We start from the raw sequence: 18,603 nt of genomic DNA on the forward strand, positions 1-18,603 counted from the left end.
TAGATGTGACGAAGCTGGGGGTCATTGAAGAGTTGATGGAAAAAAAAATTTAGAAAGACCATTTGTCAATTAAAAAAAATAAAAAATTAGCATTTGGTAGCCTGCAAGAAAATAAAATGAATAAACTAGCCGATGTTGAATGAATAATTATAGAAATGTGAACGTTTCATAACTATTTTATACATAGGGATAAATATTACCAGTTCCAATATATGCTGTTAATAATTTCAGTGTTTATGAACATTTAACAGTCCCACAAAAAAAGGTTGGCCATACATGAAAATGTTTTTCAAACAATTACATGAATATTTGGTGAACACGAAAAACAGTGGATGGCGTTTTAGGAACAAGGCGAAAGAATAGGGGTTATTGGTCAAAGTAACTTTCCAACTCAATGGAAATTCATTTTTCCAGGCAGATGTACAGGTCAGTTATAACCTTGAAAAAATTGGCTACTGTTAAAAGTACCATGATAACAATGACCATTCTGCTAAAATCATACAATTCACATTATTGACCGCAATATGTACTTTATTATCATTCAACAACTTGCCATCATTCAAGTTATTAAATCATCATTCAACTATCAAATCTTATATAAAAAGGAGGTCCTATGTATGACGTGTCTAACATATGCATCTAGTGCACCCTTATACTTATTGATGAGTATTGGGTCTGTTATCCAATAAACTACATAGTCAAGGGGTCCCTAGATCAAGACATGAAAAATAAACGCAGAATCACCAACCCTTTTATGTTTGTGTACGTGTAATATATCTAGATATATATATATATATAGATATACATATCTATCTATCTATCTATCTATCTATCTATCTATCTATCTATCTATCTATCTATCTATCTATCTATCTATCTATCTATAAATATATATATATATATATATATATATATATATATATATATATACATATATATACATATATGTGTGTTTAATTTATATATATAAATCTACATATATATATATATCTATATATATATTTATATATATATGATCTACGCCTAAAAAAAATCATATATTATTTCAAAATCTGTACCCTATAAGTGAAAGCTTTAAGTTAGATTGCATTTATTCTATATAATACTATTTTGTTATATGCATTCAATATCCACTAAAAGAATTCTGAAGTTCTTTACCTAAAACTTTTTTCTAGAGTATGCTTGCAGCCTCCTACAAAGTCTAAATTACGCCAAAGTAAGATTTACAGTATCTTTCTTGCAAACGTACAATATGATGAAAAATATCTTACATATGATGTTAAAAATAGAAACATTTCAATAAACAAATTTAAATTTTTTATGGTAAAAGTCCTTAACACAACTTGGAAGGTATATTGAGAGGTATGACTTTTTCGATAGTTTATCTGAATATATGGCATTGTCAGTCCTTGGCTTAAAGTACAGATGCCCTACACGTGGTATAAACAGTGAGATATTAGCGTAGCAATACTGTAATTTAAGTCAAACATCCAAAATGCTGGACACCACATGAATAGAAAGCAGCGTGTTCTGGAGAACCAGATTAAACAGGTGGATTTTGAAAGAACACAGTCTGGCAGCTGTGCACGCAGCAGGTACTGGAAGAAAGATTATAACCGCAATAAACGGAGTCTTGGAAAGACCGGTCACTGTACTATGAAATAGAAAGATGTGAAAAACAATAGCCAGTGGAAAAGATGCACCCATCAATGTTCTCATGTTGCTCTGTGTGTGTGGACAATCTGACAGAGTGCCAGAATAATAAAACAATAAGGCTTGCGACCAGCATTTGCCATAAAATTGCTTTTTTTTTTATCCTAATAAAATGATTAAATATAAAACCAAACATAGGACATCTATAATGCAATTGGAATGTTTCCACGGGACATTTATACCATTTTTGAAAGCTGCTTTTACAACTCTTATTATTTGCTTGCTTAAGTTACAACCATTTCATCAGTGCGCTGGCCGATCCCTTCTGTTAAAGATGTGTAAATGCGCATATTGCAACAATAAAATGCAGTTATGTATTCTTTGATTTATTATGATGTTTATTATTTTTAATGCCTGGTGTTTGATAAGCAATAATCACTGCTTCATGTATGAATTGCAGGTTAGAAAAGGGTGTAACCTTAGTACCAGTTTTGGCAATGAAAAGCAAATCATGAGAAGCGAATTCATAAGGAATTTCCAAAAAACCTAATGGAGTTATTTGAAGAAAAGTGGTTTGCTTTTTTGGCATAATTATACTATTAGTTTTTTTTTTTGTTGTTTTTTTTTTTAACTATGGCATTTTAGAACTGGAGTAATATATTATATATAATATTTTACATTATATGCAATGCCTCAGCTTTATATTATATAAACTGGTACCTATGGATGATTCGATTATGAGTCAGTATCCAATGTGTGGACATCTTATGTCAACGGGAAGAAAAAAAAACATCTATCTAACTATCTATCTATCTCTATCTATCTATCTATATATATATATATAGAATTAAATATATATGAATTCACCAATGTATTAATTGGAACTCTTTCCACGTTGAGAACTTCAAAATTTGTAGAATGGTGAACCTAACAAATATGCAATTGAAAATCAAATGATAATTCATCTAAGAAAGATAATTTCCATGAAAGATCTTTGTTAGACAAAAGTCTCCAAAACAATCAATCTGTAGAACTGGATTTTTTTTATTGCTATTTGTCAGACTAACAATATTTCTATCCAAGAATGACAGACCAATTGTGTAAGATATGCATGTGTATTCCCTCTTTCTTCAATACAATAGTAACTAGCCCTGTTACACCTACATTTTCGGTACCATTTTTCAGTAAAGAAAAGCATTATCACTTAGGGAATGATCAATCATACAAAAGATTTTTTCAAGGAATCGGCCACAAGACTGGTGAGCTCCATCTTATATTTATCAATGGCCTTAACCCTAGATAAAAATGTTTTTAAATGATGATAGTATTCAAATCAAGTATGTACTATATTGAGTAAAGGCCTTCCCAAGAGTGATTACATATTAGCATATTCTGATTACGATGACAAGATATTTTCTGATTTCAGTTTCATAAAAAAAGAGTGTTCTAATATTCAAAATCAAGTCCTTCCTCAATGAAGGCACTCATAATTACAATGTGTTCTTTTTGGAATTAGTGCTAATATAGAAATGCCAAGCATCCTAAAGAAAAGTATGGTAAAATGCCAAGCATCCTAAAGAAAAGTATGGTGCGCACTTTTTTTTCTTTTTTTTTTCATGTATTATTTTGTATATTGATTTCAAACACACATTAAACATTGAAAGATATAAAGAAAACTAGGGGTTTCGTGAATATTTTTTAAATTTCAAAAACAATTTGTGATATTCTAAGTAAGAAGTAAAGGACTGCACGTGGCACACTGAGAGCAGCAACTAGACATTTCATGTTTAGGCCCAGATGCTGCATTCAGGCCTATAAAGAACCTGCTATTACATTTATTTTTATTTTTTTTGCTATTTTTATTTTTTTGTAACTATTGTTGTTATTCTGAAAATGTAAATGAACATTTTTGTTGTACTCTAGTATTTCGTGAATGGCATTCCAAAAAATGTCTGCTTGCCACCACTGATTCCACTACCAGCCTCTAGAGACACACTCTTATTGTCAAATCCTTTACGGTTCTCCATGCCAGAAATGGTCATTGAGGATGTATTTAAAATGTAAGGTGTTCTCACCTTTTGTCATCTGCAGGTGGAACTGATATGCAGTTACTAAGGTGTTGGGAGGGTTAATATTTTGGCCTTTGCTTTCCTGACAGAGATGAATGGAGCTTCACCACATTTCACTCCAAAGGGATGTTGAACTTGACAATTGACTACTCAGAGCTTTCAGCTCCGTCAGCTACTATTAAGGCTCCGATCCCAGTTAATTGGGTGCTTCATTAGGGGCATTCGTTACTGCAAGCTCCATCTGACAACCTGAGCATCTCTTTCTCAGCTCTCATGTAAAGAGGACACAGACAAGCACCTGATTCTTCCAATTTCTTCCTCACCCTCTCCCCTATGCTCCTCCAAGCTTGGCTCCTGTTAGAACTGCTGATTTTGTTTCCTACTCTTGAGCCTGACAAATGAAGATTCCCTGTGGGGTAAGGAGAAGGCTCCTGGTATCGTTCATTTAGCAGAAATTAACCCCTCCTGTGCGCACATCCGTATACTGTCATTCTGCCACGTTACGCTGTGTCACCTGCTGGACTCAGCCCTGCAAAGGCCTCCTGCTAGGCACTTTTGCCTGGCGAGTTTACTTGTTTTTGGATGTTTGCCAGGGCTGAAGCCGTTTAACCATCAGGGGGCTTCTCCTTTATTTGTGTCTTTCTTTTGCAGATTTTCCTGTTCAGAATCACAGAAAACATGCAGAAAGAGAAAACGGTCTTCTGACCAACTACTTTTCACAAATATGAATAAAAGATTTATATTTACATAAAATCGTGTATTCAAAGGTGACCTTGAGGAATGTGGGCTGTACGCCACCAAAATTTGGTCCACAATAAAATATTTAACAGTTCATCTTGGTTAGGTCCTGTGAGTGTTCCTCTTTTGTTTGCGGATTAACATTTTGTGAACAGTATTTTGGGTTTTTTTTTTTTTCTTCTTTTTTACAATGCACCAGTACACCTTCTGTATATGCGGGATCAACACAGCATGAATAAAATATTTATAAAAATTACGAAATATTTCCTAAACTTTGCTTAACACAAAGCAGTGACAAAAGTCCTTTTGGTTGACTCAAAATCATTGCTATTTCTTTAGGTGAATCTGTCATGTGAAAAAAAAAAACGTGGTTGGAATATCGCCAATATGGCTTACTGCCTCATATGTATGGGTACTATTTAATACCAGACATTACGTAGCATTTAAATAAGGACTTAGGAAGAAAAAGGTGCTAAACATGGCAAAATATGTCTGGAGGACACACTGGACCAGAGATTAATCAATACAGAATGTTTAGATAAGATGATTAACCTTTGACTGAAATATGTAGCCCCAAAATGCAAAACTAGTGAGTGTAGAGAAGTGATACCGTGGGGAGATGCTTACCCAGAGGAGCGGGATCAGAGAGTGAGCAGCAGGGTGCTGGGTTTTATAAGCAGCAGTGAAATATTCAGACAGGGCCTGCACAGAGATGTGTAAGGGGAGGAGGGAATGGGGGGTAGTAGGAATTTTAAAGAAAGCCTGGAATAAACCCTTTGGGGACCCTCCATACACAGCCATGTAAATTATTTAATTTTGCCAAACTGCTGCACCTTTCTGCATCATTAATGCCTCCTTTTGATCTATAGTAATGATGTTCCCCGAGTGCTGAATTTGAATTTAGCTCAGCGTTAGTGAATCAGCTAATTAAAAAAAAAAAAGAGAGAGTAAAAAAAATACGTACAGAAAATCCTGATGTTAGGAAAAAAAGAAATGTAACAAAGCAAAATATACATCGAAATAAAAATACATCGAAATAAAAAAAATAAAAAAAAACAATTACCCAAGCTACCATTTAGCCATTCACATCTTAAAAAAAAATGGTTTTTCACACCGTGCAAAGGATCCTATGTTGTTGATAAGTTGGGTGAGCTGCTCTGAGCTTGACAGCAAGGTCATGTTTGAGGGACCCATTAAATGTATTTGTGTCAGATCAAAACAACAACTTTAATATCTATTTATTTCACCTGTGAACTCAATTTCTGTCTCTCGGACAACAGCATCCAGCCATGTGGAAAGATTGTGAGTGATCTTAATGCTGTGAAGTAAGTTGGGGCTGCAAGGACCATACTGCAGCTAAATATCATTGTGTATTGATGTTATCCAGGCCAGCAGAAATCCTCTAACACCACAGGGCTTGCTTACACCTGATCCGTACAAAAATACATTGAACGGCCATGTCCGAAGCTTCCAGGAATCACTTTGCCTGCTAATGTCATATGCTTTTCACATCATATTACCGAAGTCAACTCCATAACCTCATACTTTGTTGGTTTATACAATATAAGACAAAACCTACATAGTTGGTTATTTCTTGGTAATTTAAACAAGTCCTATTCCATCAGTCACGGGTAGTGTCCGCTTTTATACCATATTTTAGAGCATGGGATTGCTGCAAATAATATACTGTATCTAATAAAGCTTATTTACGCATCCAAAAAACAGTTTGCAGTGTTTTTTGTTACATTGCGCATCTCAGAAAAAAAAAGAAACAAACAAAACAACATATATGCCACTACTATATAAGCAGAAGAGTTCCTAATGATCTGTATTGTAAGGCAAAGTTCACATAAGTGCAGCTGCGACTCGATCTGATTTTCATTGCCATTTTGTAGCATTTTTTGGCGAGTTATTAATTCTTTATGCATTTTTTTTGTAGGCAAAGGAAACTGGATTTTATACACAAAAAAAAAATAAAAGGCAAGAACACACTAATGCCTTTTATATGTGTTTTTGGTGCATTTAAATTGAAATCTATGAGGGCAAAATCGCGCTGTAACTGCACAAAAGTGCATATGTGCCTTTTCAAAAAACGTGGTGTGTTGCATTAATGTGAACAAGCGCGACTGAAAAAACTGTAAGTTCCATTATCATGCAATTTTGTGTGACTCATGGGAAATTACACTAGTGTGACCCAGGCCTAAGTGAAAATCACCAACGTACAATGCAACTACATATCAAACACTCTCAAACTGATGATGTATTTAAGACATGATCAAGACCCTTGGTCTTGACTAGGTGGGTGTGGCAACACGAGGGATATAAAACATATTAATGCTCAGAAGTGCACTTTAACCTCCCTGGCGGTATGATTGTTTCCGATTTTAGGTGCTGAAAGCGGTACCATTATTTTGCATGTAATTCTTAAGGACGAGCAGCCCAAACCAACTATTTACATATGATTTTATTTTACTGTGCGTTCTGCTTTATAACATCTCGGGTATGATAAAGTTTGAAACATAAAATTGGAAATTATAATATAATAAATAACTATAAATAAGTTAAAGTGTGTATATATATATATATATATATATATATATATACACGTATACATATATATATATATATATATATATATATATATGTGTGTGTGTTTGTATCTGTATATATATATATATATATATATATATATATATATATATATATATATATATATATGTATACACCCACTCTCCCTATGTTAGCTAAAACAATGCACAATGAGAAATTTCACTTGAAACTTGGCTGTAGGGAAAACTTGATATCAAGGCTTGTCTATTCAGTCATCTGTTCTATTAATATTATTAGCTTAATGATATTGATCATAAAGAAGAAGTATCATTACAAATACAGTATTTTTGAAATCAGTAAATTAAAACAAAATTATATGGTACAAACACGAGTCTGACCTCAGCCTAAGGCTAGAAATAGGCATGAAATGGTAGCTAACCACTTCTGGACCGGAAGGTTTTACCCCTTTAATGACCAGGCCATTTTTTGCGATAGGGCACTGCATTACTTTAACTGACATTTGTGCGGTCATGAGATGCTGTACCCAAATAAACTTTATGTTCTTTTTCACCAACAAATAGAGCTTTCTTTTGGTAGTATTTGATCACCTCTGCATTTTTTGTTTGTTTTTTTTTTGTTTTTTTTTTTGTTTTTTTTTGCGCTATAAACAAAAAGAGAGCGATAATTAAAATATATATATATATATATATATATATATATATATATATATATATATATATATATATATATATATATATATATATATATATATATTTATTGATTTTTTTTACTTTCTGCTATAAAACACAGCCAATAAAAACAATTTTTTAAAATCCAAATTTTTCATCAATTTAGGCCAATATGTATTTTGCTACATATTTTTGGTGAAAAGAAATCCCAATAAGGGTATATAAAAAAGTTACAGCGTCTACAAAGTATGGGATATTTTTATGGAATTTTTATTTAAATTCTTTAATTCTTTAAATTCTTTACTAGTAATGGTGGCAATCAGAGATTTTTAGCAGGACTGCAACATTGCGGTGGACAAATCGGACATCTATCTGACATTTCGGACACTTTTTGGGGACCAGTGACACTAATACAGTAATCAGTGCTAAAAGAAAATGCACTGTTACTGTACTAATGACACTGGCAGTGAAGGGGTTAACATCAGGGGCGTTAAGTGTGTCCCACGGGGGTGCTTGCTAACTGTGGAGGGGTTGCAATGATTGGAGAAAGACAGAGATCCTGGTTACTGCTTAGCAGGAACACGAGAACTCCATCTTGTCCCCTGTCTGATCGGCGATCTGCCTTGTTTACATAGGCAGATCCCCGTTCTGCCTCTCCTGGGATAGATCGCGGGTGGACGGCAAACATCGGGTACGCTGGACCCATTGATTGACTTCCCCGCTAGCCAATCACATTGCGATTGTGGCTCCAGAGGCGCGATAGCGTCATCTAGTGGCTATTGAACGAAACAACGTACAGGTATGTAATTTCCTGCAATAGCGCCACTTTGCCGCAATATATACACGGTAGCTGCTCGGCAAGTTGTTCAAGTGTTACTAAACCCACAACAGTAAAATCAGTCTGTATACGCAGTAAAGCATGCTTGTTATATTCACTGCGGAACCTAAAGGGTTAATCCTCCGCATTGTGTCTTCTCTTTCACTGTCCCCAATCCATCTCCTGATAGAACAGAGCCTTTGGAGTCACTCTGCACATGCTCAGTTTGGTATTGCTAGAGAGTTTTTTTTTCTCAGGAGGGTGCATGTGATCAGCACTGTCCAGACAGAGAGTCAGGGGTCCTGCAGCCTCATAGGACAGTCAGAGGAGAATGAAAACGTCTCCTACAAGCTTTATCCAGACACTGATAAAAGTTACAAGACTGCTATATACTGCTGATGAGAAAAGGCATTTAGCAGTTCATATTTACTAAAATAATTGCATGTCCATGTTCTGTGTACTGTGGGAGACCAGATATAGTGAATAAAGGGTCCTGGGTTTAGTAACATCCTAAGAAAAATACTTCTATAAATATTTGTGGTAATTTTAGCTAAACACGGATGTTTGCAGCAGACACCTCAAGAGTAGACCTTATTCTAAGAGAGGCTATAGCAATCACCAAAATAAATCCTTTATGATTGTTTTTTTCTCCCAAAATTGATCATTTCATGTGTATATGAAGGCATATGGGCAGTTTTTCAGTCTAATTTTATGTGATCAGGATAATTTGCCCATTTCATTTTATTTTGTTTATAAGACTTCATATTGCACTTTTTTCATCTGTGGGGTAAAGATGAGAGATATAAAAAAGTTAAAAAAAAAAGAACTTAAGTCCCTTTCACAAGGGCTTTCCGATCTGGTCCGTCAGTTTTTCAAGCGGACCAGATCGGATGCTCCATGTAGCCCTATGGGGCAGCGGGTGTCAGTGGAGACATGTCCGCTGACACCCGCTGCTATCCGATCATGTCCGTGAAATCCAGATGGATGGAAACCCTATTTTCCTTCCGTCTGGAGGATTGGAACAGATGGGATCAGATGAAAACGGACAGGCGGTCTGTTTTCATCCCATCTACCATAGAGGAGAGTGGGGCTCTGACAGCTCAGTCTCTGCAAAGTAAGCAGAGACGGAGCTGTTATCCGCCTGCTCAGCGGGGATCAACGGATCAATCCTGGCTGAGAAAAACTGAGTCCGCTGGGTGCACCGCTTGTGTGAAAGGACCCTTAAGGAGCTGAACATCCTTTAAAACAGTGGGTCCCAACCATAGGGAGTATGGGGATAAAAATGTAAGACACATGATACACATTGTGAGCTGATGCTAGGCAGGAGGAGAAAGCAGGAAAGAGGCGTGGGCTGTGCTCTGTCCTCTTCTTGTCCTAGTACCTGTGTCACCAAGACTTCTAATTAGGGCATCTAGAATGTGAGCACTGGGTGACCACGTCCCTGTGATATCAACTGGAGAGCTTAGTGTGGATCACTTCACCCTTCTGATATCTAGCCGATGGGAATGGAGGTGTCTTCAAGGTGCCTGGTGCTAAGCGAACTGTTACGGGAGACTAGAGGTAAATGGTGCCTGGCAAGCTGGGTGATGGCTACCTACCTGGACATTGATACAGATTAGTGGAATGCATGAGTTGCTGCTTTGGTTATTTTAGGGGCATGAATGATGACAATGTGAAGCAACCCTTATTACCTCAAGGCCAATGACAGACTGGAGGTTGTGGGTCATACTTTGCTAACTTCTGAGATAACATTGTTATCTTGGATTTCTTATTACTTCTTTGTTCAGTCATTCTATTTCCCAATGTAGCTTTAAACAGTAACTCCACTTTTGTTGGAAAAAAAAACATTCCCCTCTGGGTGATCTCTGTACATTACAAGGATTTTGACCAACTTTGTTGCAAACTCGTAACTTTTGTTATTCTGAAGGAATCCCTGTGTGTTTGTGCCCATGTGCAGAAGTGAGTCTAATGGGAGTGGTTTCTTCTTCTTTGCACCTGAAAAGCTCTAATGAGGAAAATTGCTGAATCTGCATCCCTTTATATGTGATTTCCTATTGGAAGTATCTCACCGAAAATGACATTTTTGTTGCAGGGGATGCCAGACATCTAACTTGTATCTTAGGGAGACTGGCAAAATCAGTAAGCCAAACATACAAGCAGGAAGCGACGTGTCTGGTGGGGCGTTCAGTACACATTCTGTGTACAGAACACCTCCAGGTAGCCATATTGCATTGCATTTCACGGAAAATACAGCAGGTGCAGATTGAAAAGGAAAGGTCATTTTTAATAACATTCAATTACAATATGACTTGTGTCACAATTGTATACGCTATATTATTTATTTATTTTTATTTGCTTTTTTTTTCCCCCATGAAAGTGGAGTTACCCTTTAACTTCCCTTCCGAGTCTTGTTTCTACTCTTCTACAATATTTTTTGTAGTAGACCATATCACATGTGCTGTGATCATATCACGCCACGTGCTGTGAGCAAGGCTCATCGCCGAAACGCGTAAGCCACCTTGTCTTTTTACTCACTGAGGCGTGACAATAAAGAATTGGTAAATTTACAGAGATGCCGGCTGTCCTTTTGCTTAATAAAAAAAAGGGACACGTTTCTGCCTTCAGTGAAAGATGCCCCATCAGTCCATATTACTTTTCACGCTGTTCTGTACTGTACTGTTCTCCATAAACTTCAGTTTTATGAAGCTTACAATTTACATATTATGCTGAGACACAAAGTTGCTGATTTAATTGTGTGGTCTTTTTAGAGGTTGTACTGTTATTGTTGTTATAGCAGGGTTCCAGCCAAAAGGGGAAGTTCTGCTTTAAGGCCTCCTTTCCCCCTCCCCGCCTAGGCGATCTGAACGGAAGTTCTCCTCTACCCCTCCCTCCCTGCAGTCATCAGGGACATGTTACAGGTCCCAGAAGACTGCAGGACCATTCACAATGCACAGCTCAGCTCCTGCTTGTGCAGTGGGCCCCCGGCTGGCCCACAGTTGAGATGCCAGCCCTGGGGACACAAGACCAAGGGAAGGGATGGGTTGGGTGAGCAGATCGCTGGATCCTGGGACATGTGAGTGTGTGTTTATTAAAAAATCAGCAGCTACAGTTTTTGTAGCTGCTGACTTTTAATAAACACAAAAATGACTGGAGCACCTCTTTAACAACTATCCTGGTAAGTGTCCATCTGTACCTGTCAATGTGATTCAACATAAAACCAAAGTTTCTCTTTTGCCAGTGCACTTTGTCCTTGTATGGCATATGCTGTAAATTCTTTTTGAGACTGGCTCCCTTGACACCGTGAATAATTTTGAAATTAATTGGAGAGAGGTAGGGGGGTCCCTTCACTAAGTCATTCAAGTGTGTGTGTGTGTGTGTGTATAATCTGAGATTCTGCTGTTAAAGTGTTTATGAAACAGCACAGCAATTGGCCATGTGTATATAATTCTGGACAAGACTCGTCATCACTACTTGCTGGCTGTAAAAAATAATGTATATATCTTTCTCTCTCTCTCTCTCTCTCTCTCTCTCTATATATATATATATATATATATATATATATATATATATATATATACATATATATATATACATATATATATATATATATACACACACATATATAAACAAATATATATATATATATATATATATATATATATATATATACACACACATATATAAACAAATATATATATATATATATATATATATATATATATATATATATACACACATATATAAACATATATATATATATATACACACACACATATATAAATAAATAAATATATATATACAGTATCTCCCCCCTCACATTTTTGTATATATTTTATTATATCTTTTCATGTGACAACACTGAAGAAATGACACTTTGCTACAATGTAAAGTAGTGAGTGTATAACAGTGTAAATTTGCTGTCCCCTCAAAATAACTCAACACACAGCCATTAATGTCTTGAAACATATCACTCTGTGTGTAAAACATCTATATATTTTATGAATTTCATACATTAAATTGAATTACTGAAATAAATAAACTTTTTAATGATATTCTAAATTTTTAAGATGCACCTGCATATTCCCTTTAATAATTAGGAACATTGTGAATATTCAAGCTCCTCAATCCACCTATCTTGGATGTATCTCCATTTCTGTCCTCTCCTGCTAACTTCACATTCATTCACACGCTGCTGCCTGCCACTTTTACCTAATAAATATATCTTGTATCCATCCCTTCTCCACACTTAGGCCAGGTAAAATGATTGCCCACAATCTAGGTACTTCCTGACCTGATTACTGTAATATATAATGCATGTGTATATGTTCCTTGTATTACTGTATATGTAACACTGCAATAAAAGGAAAAACAGAAATACACGCATGTATATGTAACACTGCAATAAAAGGAAAAACAGGAATACAATCAGTTTGCTTTCACTCCAAGGTGGTCACCCGTCCCGTCAGAAGCTTAGTTGCAGATATGTGCAAGCTATGCCAGAAAGACCGATCTGCCCACATACTGTCTGAGCAGACATGCAGGTGACAATTGTTTTCATCATCAGCTCAGTCTGCCTTTATATTACCAAGGACACAGATTGGCAGCAGGCAGAGGAGTTGACAGAAAAACTCAACCACCCATGTCCATGCAGCATACTTGTGGTTCTCAGCTAAGTGAAAGCCTGGGGAGTGGGAGGAAGGACAGTGCTAGCCCTCCAGTGAACCATAGGAACAAAATGTATTTGTCGGGAAAAAAAATAATGCTGCCAGAATTATGGTTTGTTCCAGATCTCATTACTTTCATTTTTGCTGGTCAGCCATTATATATACACTACTGTGCAAACGTTTTAGACAGGTGTAAAAAATGCTGTCAATTAAGAATGCTTTTCTGAATTGAAATGTTTATAGTTTATTTTTTATCATTTAATAAATTGGAAAGTAAACGTACATAAGGGAAATCCAAATCAAAACAATATTTGGTGTATAAGGGAAATCCAAATCAAATCAATATTTGGTGTATAAGGGAAATCCAAATCAAATCAATATTTGGTGTATAAGGGAAATCCAAATCAAATCAATATTTGGTGTAACCACCTTTTGCCTTCAAAACAGCATCAATTCTTCTAGGTATACTTGAACACATCTTTTAAAGGAACTCGGCAGGTAGGTTGTTCCCAACATCTTGGAGAACTAACCCCATATCTTCTGTGGATGTAGTCTGTCTCAAATCGGTCTGTCACTTCCTGTAATCCCAGATAGACTTGATGATGTTGAGATCAGGGCTCTGTAGGGGCCAAACTATCACTTCCAGCACTCCTTTTTCTTCTTTACATTGAAGATAGTCCTTAATGACATTGGCTGTATGCTTGGAGTCATTGTCCAGCTGCAGAATAAATGTGGGGCCAATCACATGCCTCCCTGATGGTATGGCATGATGGGCAAGTTGTTGCTCAGTCGTTTAGTCATGTCCGACTCTTTGTGACCTCATGAACCATAGCGCATCAGACTTTTATGTCCTCCACTGCCTCCCGGAGTTTGCTTAACTTCATGTTCATTGTTTCGATGATGCTATCCATCTTGTTTTCTGTCATCCTCTTCTCCTTTTTCCTTCCACGTTTTCCAACATCAGGGTCTTTTCCAATGAGTATTCACTTCGCATTAGGTGGCCAAAGTATTTGAGTTTTAGCTACAGGATCTGTCCTTTCATTGAATATTCAGGTTTGATTTCCTTCAATATTGACTGGTTTGGGCTTCTTGCTGTCCAAGGGACTTTCAAGAATCTTCTTCAACACCATAGTTCAAAAGCATCAATTTCTTATGGTCCAGTTTTCACAGCCATAAGTTACTACTGGGAATACCATAGCTTTGACTATACAGCACTTTGTCGGTAGGTTGATGTCTCTGCTTTTTATAATGTTGTCTAGGTTTGCCATTGCTTTCTTCCCAAGAAGCAAGTGTCTCTTAATTTAATGGCTATAGTCACTGTCTGCCATGATCTTGGAGGCTAGGAAGATAAAATCTGTCACTGTTTCCTTTTCCTCTCCTTTTATTTGCCAAGGGGTGATGGGACCGGTTGCCATGATCTTAGTTTTCCTAATGTTCAATTTCAGGCCAGCTTTTGCGCTCTCCTCTTTCACCTTCATTAAGAGACTCTTTAGTTCTTTTTCACTTTCTGCAATTAGTGTGGTATCGTCTGCATATTTCAGGTTGTTATTTCTCCAGACGATCCTAATTCTGGCTTGTGATTTGTCGATCCTGGCATTTCGCCTAATGTACTCTACATTAAAGTTAACAAAGTAGGATGACAATATACATCATTGCCACACTCCTTTCCCAATTTTGAACCAGTCAGTTGTTCCATGTCCTGTTCTAACTGTTGCTTCGTGACTTGCACGTAATCAATAAAGCAGAAGAAGACATTCTTCTGGAACTCCCTTGCTTTCTCCATGATCCAGCAAATGTTGGCAATTTGATCTCTAGTTCCTCTGCCTCTTCGAAATCCAGCTTGTACTTTTGGTAGCTTTTGGTTTACATGCTGCTGAAGCCTAGCTTGTAGAATTTTCAGCATAGCCTTGCTGCCGTTTGAGATGAGTGTATTGTACGGTAGTTTGAACATTCTTTGGCGCTGCCTTTCTTTGGTATCAGAATGTAAACGGACCTCTTCCAGTCCTGTGGCCATTGTTGAGTTTTCCAAACTTGTTGGCATATCGGGTGCAGCACTTTAACAGCATCATCTTTTAGGATTTAAATAACTCAGCTGGGATACCATCACTTGCGCTAGCTTTGTTATGAGCAAAGCTTCCTAAGGCCCACTTGACTTCACTCTTCAGGGATCTGCCTGTAATTCTCAGCATTGAGGAATCTTGATTCTGGCCAAATCTCCAACTCTATTTGCAGAAATGCAGCCCCAGACTTGCAAGGACCTCCACCATGGTTCATTGTTGCCTGCAGACATTCATTAATGTAACACTGTAAAGCCCTTTGGTGAACAAACTGCCTCCTGCTACGGTTGACTCATCATTCTATGCATTAAGATAAAAAGCCTTCTGTGTGTAGCAGCCCCCTCAGACCATCTAACACTTACCTGAGGTCCCTTTCTGTCCAGCGATGTCCGTCCGAGATTTTCCTTTCTGATTGGCTGAGACACAGCAGCGGCGCCACTGGCCCCCACTGCTGTCAAAGTCAGCTAGACAATCAAGGGAGAGAGGGGGCTGGGCCGGGTTAGGGCTCCATGTCTAAAGGGACACAGGGAGCTGTGACTCAGCTTGGGTGCCCCCATAGCAAGCTGCTCCCAGAAGAGGAGGATCCAGGCTGCTCTGTGCAAATCTACAGCAACAGAGCAGGTAAGTATAACATGTTTATTATGTTTATAGAAAAAAAAAAAACGAAACTTTACAATCACTTTTACAGCATTCCTGCACACCTGCCTAAAACGTATGCACAGTACTGTGTATATATATATATATATATATATATATATATGTGTGTGTGTGTGTGTGTGTGTGTGTGCTCTGTATATTTATTTATTTAGTAAATTCACAAAAAAGGAAGTAATATACTAAAGGTTATCATTGCACATAATAACTGTAATCAGTTATCTAAATACATTATTTTTGGTAATGGTTGTCCTTTATATCATGAAGCAAAATTATTAAGAGTAAATAAAAGTTAGAATACCACATTGTTTAAGTACCATAGCAAAATCATGTTAATTGACTATAAATCCTGAAGAATCAAAATGTCACATATCCACAGATCAACTAAGAAAAATAAAAGTGAATCAATCAACTAACAAAAATAAAATGCACTAAAGAAATTACAAAAATACTGTACACTAGATCAGTCCTTACTCTCTTCTCACCAACATCACGTTAAGTAAAGTAACTTAAGCTGAGATATTGAAGCTCACCTTAATTACTGCCAAGAACATGAAGCATATGCCCTCCTCAGGAGAGTGCAATACTGCTGAGTAGGACTTCAGAGAGCAGCAGTACCATTTACAAGTGCTCACTCCTCCTCGGTACTGGAGCCCCTTGTCGATGCAGGAGAGGCAAGATAGTGGTTCTGCAAAAAAATAGAGGAAAAGCACCCCAAAAAAAAAATAGTAGGTATAAAGCGAACCCAAATGGTATGTCAAAAGGGAAAAAATATATAATACGGGTCATAGGAGTGCAGAACGAACTGCACTCCTGTGATCCACAGTAGAAGTACAACCACACGAGCATTGGCCGTACTTCTCCTTTAATCCCATGAATCCCCCTGGCAGGCCTTTTCTTAAAGCGGAGCTCCACTCAAAAGTGGAAGCTCCGCTTATCTGCTTCCTCCCCCCTCCCATGCCACATTTGGCACCTTTCGGGGGGGGGGGGGGGGAGCGGATACCTGTCAAAAAAGGTACCCGCTCCTACTTCCTTGTAAGCTCGCTGTGGCAATCTACGTCATTTACGACCCTTCCTCCTTCCCCCGAATCCTTCTGGGAGACACACACAGGTCCCAGAAGACAGCGGGACCATTCAGGAAGTGCAGCGCCACTCACGCATGCGCAGTAGGAAACAGGCTGTGAAGCCGCAAGGCTTCACTTCCTGTTTTCCGAGTAAGGATGCCGATGTCTGCACCCAAAGCCAATGGACAGATCGGATAGGGGTGTAGACATCACGTGATACCAGGACAGGTAAGTGTCCTTATATTAAACGTCAGCAGCTACAGTATTTGTAGCTGCTGACGTTTATTTTTTTTTATACAGGCTGGAACTCCACTTTAACCAACCCATTGAGGAGGCACTGAAACATACTAAAAAACTGATCTAATTTATTTTCCTTGCAGCTAGGATAGCAATCACTAGGTCTTGGAAATCCTTGGAAAATGAACTGCTAACTTGAATGATAAAATAACTTTATTCAACACAACATGGCACCCTTGGATACAGTGTCTGCCTGGTAAACAATGAATAACTCAGAATGTTAAGCTCTGATGCACCTCTTGTTTTTCTATTACTGAACTCAAAACAATACAAATGATTGGAAAAGAAAATCAGGTATGCATTTCCACATTTCTAACCTACTCCTTTAATTAGGAACAATCTTAAAGGTAAAAAAAAAAAAAAAAAAAAAACTTTTGGAAGGATCCCACACATTTATTTGAATGCAATGACAAATATTTACCAGGCCTTGCGAATATGTGTTGTCGTATCACCAACTTCATACAAAGAATGCCTTCTGACCTACAACTATACTACAGAAGTCATGATGAGGAGGAGTTTCAGGAGGAACAGTAAGTACAATGAAAGACACCATGTGTGACATCATCATTGCTTGCAGGCAGCAAGATACCCTGGGATATGTAGTCCTTATAAATCCAAATTAAACTTAAGGAACGAGAAGCTGCAAAGCATGCAGCAAATCCAGGAAGTTGTGGAAAGAGGTGACCAGCAGACAGAACGAAAGGAGATTTTTCAAGTAAGCTTATATTGGATTGTCAAATGTAAATATTCTTTGTATTGCTATTACAATGCTAATGTTATAAAAATGGAGATGTAAACTATGACTTTTCCCTTTAAACTCTGGAATAGCAAGGATTAACAAAACCCTTCCCCTTCTTATTTATTAGGACCTGAAAAGCTCACTTTAACCATTGACCATCTGCCATAGTTTTACGGCGGCAGGTCGGCTCTGTTATGCGAAATGACATACCTGTACGTCACTTCGTGTAACAGATAGTGGGGGCGTGCACATGCACTGATTGACTAGAGGGGGAGCCAATAAGCGGGTCCACCCACGAGGCACCCGCGATCACTCCCCATGGAGACAGAACAGCGGTCTGCCCATGTAAACAAGGCAGACCGCTGTTCTGTCAGTGATGAACACAGGGATCTTCTGTTCCTCTTATTTAGGAACACAGGTCTCTGTGTTCATCCAGCAAGTCCACCCCCACACAGTTAGAAAGCATCCCCTAGGCTCACATTTAACCCTTTGATGACCCTTGGTGTTAACCCCTTCCCTGCCAGTGTCATTAGTAAAGTAACAGTGCATATTTTTAGCACTGATTACTGTAGTAACGTCATTGGTCCCCTTAAAATGTCAAAAGTGTCAGTT

The 18,603-nt window shown here is 37.5% G+C and overlaps 1 protein-coding gene across 1 annotated transcript in view; it reads right to left on the reverse strand.

Moving 5' to 3' along the window:
* The window catches only part of EFNA2 (ephrin A2), a 513,974-nt gene that overhangs the window by 200,145 nt on the left and 295,226 nt on the right, over positions 1-18,603 (reverse strand). The window lies entirely within an intron of this gene.

Source organism: Pelophylax lessonae, assembly GCF_965119305.1.
Source record: "Pelophylax lessonae genome assembly, chromosome: 1".
In the NCBI taxonomy this organism is placed as follows: Eukaryota; Metazoa; Chordata; class Amphibia; order Anura; family Ranidae; genus Pelophylax; species Pelophylax lessonae.